We start from the raw sequence: 4,569 nt of genomic DNA, 5'->3' as shown, positions 1-4,569 counted from the left end.
ATTAATCTTGTAAAAGAAATTCTGCGTAGAAAGTAAAAAGTTTCCTCTTCAAAGTTTCTCTTCTTGTTAAAAAATAAATCATAAGTGTTAGAAAGAATATTTCTTTTAAAAACTAACTTCTTTCAAGCCTCCTTGCTTTGTGTTGTTAACTCTTTGTTAAGCCCTATTCTATGTAGCTCTTAAATATTTTTTAAAAAATACATTCGATGTACTTGTACTTTAACCAAACCATTTATGCTAAACGTGCTCACAGGCATGTTCCAACTTGCAGCTTATGCCTCTTCCTTATTTAAAAATATTATTACTTTTGTAAGTCCTTTTGCAAACAACTTCCTCTTTTCCTTTGTTCTCTATTGCCTTTACCTATTTTAAAAAGTTTTAAATTATTAGCCAGTCAGGTTTTAGTTTAAATTGTAAGGTCTAGCTCCAGTCAATGAAGACAAAACACAGTAGCAAAAACAAACTGCTTAAAAAATAAAGAGTGCTGGCCGGGCTCGGTGGCTCATGCCTGTAATCTCAGCACTTTGGGAGGCCGGGGTGGGCAGATCACCTGAGGTCGGGAGTTCGAGACCAGCCTGACCAATATGGAGAAACCCTGTCTCTACTAAAAAAATTAGCCGGGCGTGGTGGCACATGCCTGTAATCCCAGCTACTAGGGAGGCTGAGGCAGGAGAATCGCTTGAACCCGGGAGGCGGAGGTTGCGGTGAGCCGAGATTGCACCATTGCACTCCAGCCTGGGCAAGAAGAGCAAAACTCCATCTCAAAAAAATAAAAAATAAAAAATAAAACATTGCTTCCCTCCTTTGTTCAGGTGTGCTCTCGTCATTCTTCCATCTGCCAAAAGCACCCTTTCTGCAAAAGTAAAATTACCTTGCTAAAAAATCTTTTTGTCTAAATGCTAATTTTTCCTTATAGTACCAAAAAACAAGCATTTTACATATAACATTCTGTGTGTAAACATATTGGCTGAAATTAAAGTTTTTCCATAAATTGAACATTGGAATAAAAGCACAACAAGGTTTTCTATTTTTTTCTTTTTTCTTTTTTTTTTTTTTTTGAGCCAGAGTCTCTGTCGCCCAGGCTGGAGTGTAGTGGTGTGATCTCAACTCACTGCAACCTCCACCTCCTGGTTTAAGTGATTCTCTTGCCTCCACCTCCTGAGTAGCTGGGACTATAGGTGCGCACCACTCCGCCCAGCTATTCTTTTTTTTTTATTATTTTGTATTTTTAGTAGAGATGGGGTTTCACCATGTTGGTCAGGCTGGTCTCAAACTCCTGACCTCTAATGATCCACCCACCTTGGCCTCCCAAAGTGCTGGGATTACAGGTATAAGCCACCACGCTTGGCCATGAACAAGATGTGTATGTAATATTAAAGGATAATGAAGATTTTTGTTTGCCTTTTGAATAAACCACAGGAAAAAGAAAGGAAAGACAAGAGATAGATTGTTTGGAAAGCTAAGTCTTCCCTCTATCAATAAGTAAAGTTTTATGCCTTTTAAAAATTTTTGAGTTATTTTTGGCTAAATGAATAACTTAGGGTGACCTAGGATTCTATTTTATAATAGCAAGTATTTTAAACCTTTGATATTTGACCAACTTTCCAAAATCAAATTATAAATTATATCTTTTTCTGACTTAATTAATGTTTTAGATATTAGGTCCCCTAAAGTCCAAAAATGATAATATTTGACTTATTTGTATAAAAAAATCACCCAGAAGCAGCGTCGGAAGGGGAGTTGGTCAGGTTATCCCCAGGGGGTGGAGAAGAGGAGGCCCAGGAGGAGGGGGTAAAAAGAAGGTGGAGGATCCTGACTACCACTGAATCCAATACTGCTTCTCCTAGACCTGAGGCATAAAAAGAGAAGGGTGTCTCATCCCCCTTCCTCCTCTCCTCCCTCTCCTGAGCCTTAGCCATGGCCGAGGCAGGGGCTGGGCTGAGCGAGACCGTCACTGAGACAACGGTTACCGTGACAACCGAGCCCGAGAACCGCAGCTTTACCATCAAACTTCGGAAACGGAAACCAGAGAAAAAGGTGGAATGGACAAGTGACACTGTGGACAATGAGCGCATGCGCCACCGCTCATCAAAATGCTGCTGTATTTATGAAAAACCCCGGGCTTTTGGCGACAGCTCCACGGAAAGTGATGAGGAGGAAGAAGAGGGCTGTGATCATACACACTCTGTACGTGGCCACCGCAAAGGATGGCGTCGTGCAACCCTGGGACCGACCCCCACCACGCCTTCCCGGCCTCCTGACCCTTCCCAGCCCCCAGCAGGGCCAATGCAGCGCTAAATTCCTCTTTCCCCCACCCTTCCTGAATGTATCCATGTGGCTTCTTCTCCAGTACCCTCCTTCTCTCTCTTCTGCCTGACAGAGGGAAGAGGAAGAGGAGGGTAGACAGAGATCCTGGAATTCTGACTTGCTGCTATTTCAGAACCCAGACTCCTGAATTCCCCCAGTTCTCATTTTTCCTCCCAATACCCACCCTTCTCTCTCCAGGGATCTAGGCACCTTGGTCCCAGCCTCTTCCTTTTGTTCTCGCTGTCAAACTGCCTGTCCTGGGATCTGGTTATCTTGGCCGTGCACTCTCAACTTGAGTAGCAAACATCGAAATTGGGTTTTCAACAGTCCCCGCTTTCACTGCCAGGGTCCCAGTCAGATTCCAGAAATTCTCACCCTGACTGTGCTTGCTAATACTGGTTTAGAGCTATCCCACTAAAATATTTCATCCTAATTCTTAGTCCTTGCCTGTGGGATATGAGGTCCTACAGGAGACCTCAGGGCTCCCAGCCCTTCTCCTGCTAACTCTCCTCATGCCCTCAAGAGGAGTTAGAAGAGAGTTCCTTGTCATTCTCACCTCTAATGGAAGATGGAACAAGAATAATCATATCCTTTCTTCCCACCCTTCTCCTGTGATCTAGGATTTCTGACAAAGCTGGCTTGAAACTGGTCACTTAGAGCCAACTATCTCCTCAGCCTTTTGTTTTTCAGCTTCAGAGACAGATTCAGTGTAGTCCCAAGGACCTGGGTCCCTGGGAGAGGAAGGAAAAGGGAAGGAGCAAAGAGATGGGGGTATATCCCCTACACTACACTCTTACCTCTTAATTCCTAGGCTTTGATTTCTCTGCCAGCCCAGATGTTCAGTTCTCTTGGCCCTCCCTACCCCTTTGCTGGGATCTGGTTGTCATTTTCTTTTGCCAGTTCTTTTGCCATACACAGTTGTAGAGACCAGTCAAATCCACACCACCACTGAGATCTCATTCATTGCCACAGATGCACAAAATAAATAACCCAAAATCACACGCACAGAAAGTCATACAGGAAGCATTGTCAAATGTGAAATGGTGTTTGGCTTTCTTTGGGTTATATTTGTATAAATATGTTATTGGTATGTGTTCCAAAATTATGGGAAGCGCCTATGTTATTAATAGTTATAATTGTTATGTGAAATCATTGAAAGCCATAGAAGTAACCACAATTCCTAGTCAAATGTGACTTTAACAATGGCTGTCCTAAGACTTTTTGTCATCCACAGACAATTGTTGTCTTGTTTTAATCCTCTTCGAAAGGTTTGTAATCAGCTATAGGTCTTTGATGGGTGTTCTTTTTTTTTTTTTTTTTTTTGAGAGGAGTCTCACTCTGTCGCCCAGGCTGGAGTGCAGTGGAGATCTCCACTCACTGCAAGCTCTGCCTCCCGGGTTCACGCCATTCTCCTGCCTCAGCCTCCCGAGTAGCTGGGACTACAGGCGCCCGCCACTGCGCCCGGCTAATTTTTGTATTTTTAGTAGAGACGGGGTTTCACTGTGTTCGCCAGGATGGTCTTGATCTCCTGACCTCGTGATCCGCCCATCTCGGCCTCTCAAAGTGCTGGGATTACAGGCTTGAGCCACCGCGCCCAGCCTTGACGGGTGCTCTTAAAGGCAGGTTTCTGATAACTTTGGAGATTGTGACATTAGAATAGAGGAAAAACTTCCAGGACTGTCATAGCTGAAATGTTTATGAATATCAAGCAGAACAGGTGTTAATTGCATGGACTGAACTAATAACAGAAGACTGAAATAATCCTTTTATGACTTTTTGCTTAAAATGTTGCTGATCTTTTGTTTTGTTTTTCAGAGGCAAGATAACTTTTAAGCTATTTACATTTTGTTTTTTTTGAGACAGAGTCTCGCTCTGTTGCCCAGGCTGGAGTACAGTGGCACAATTTCAGCTCACCACGACCTCCACCTCCTGGGTTCAAGCAATTCTTGTGCATCAGACTCCTGAGTAGCTGGGACTACAGGTGCGCACCACCACACCCAGCTAATTTTTTATATTGTTAGTAGAGATGGGGTTTTGCCATGTTGACCAGGCTGATCTCAAACTCCTGACCTCATGTGATCTGTCCACCTCAGCTTCCCAAAGTGTTGGGATTACAGGCATGAGCCACCGTGCCTGGCCTATTTACAGTCTTTGATAATTGAGTGAAGTATACTCCTATAAACAAAAGTTGGGGCATATTCGTTTCTCTCTACCTTATTTATCCAGAATTTGGAAACCCTTTGTGAGTATTTTTAACTTATG

General features: G+C 43.3%; 1 pseudogene across 1 annotated transcript; it reads left to right on the top strand.

Moving 5' to 3' along the window:
- The first annotated feature begins 1,736 nt into the window (after window positions 1–1,736).
- LOC105546835 lies at window positions 1,737–3,268 on the top strand (annotated as a pseudogene). Its single transcript, XR_001007148.1, has one exon. The product of XR_001007148.1 is annotated as a protein phosphatase 1 regulatory subunit 11 pseudogene (transcript).
- Window positions 3,269–4,569: the final 1,301 nt, after the last annotated feature.

Source organism: Mandrillus leucophaeus, unplaced genomic scaffold (assembly GCF_000951045.1).
Source record: "Mandrillus leucophaeus isolate KB7577 unplaced genomic scaffold, Mleu.le_1.0 Scaffold370, whole genome shotgun sequence".
Lineage (NCBI taxonomy): Eukaryota > Metazoa > Chordata > Mammalia > Primates > Cercopithecidae > Mandrillus > Mandrillus leucophaeus.
Note: the sequence above shows the minus strand (reverse complement) of the source record. Positions and strands in the feature narration are given on the sequence as shown.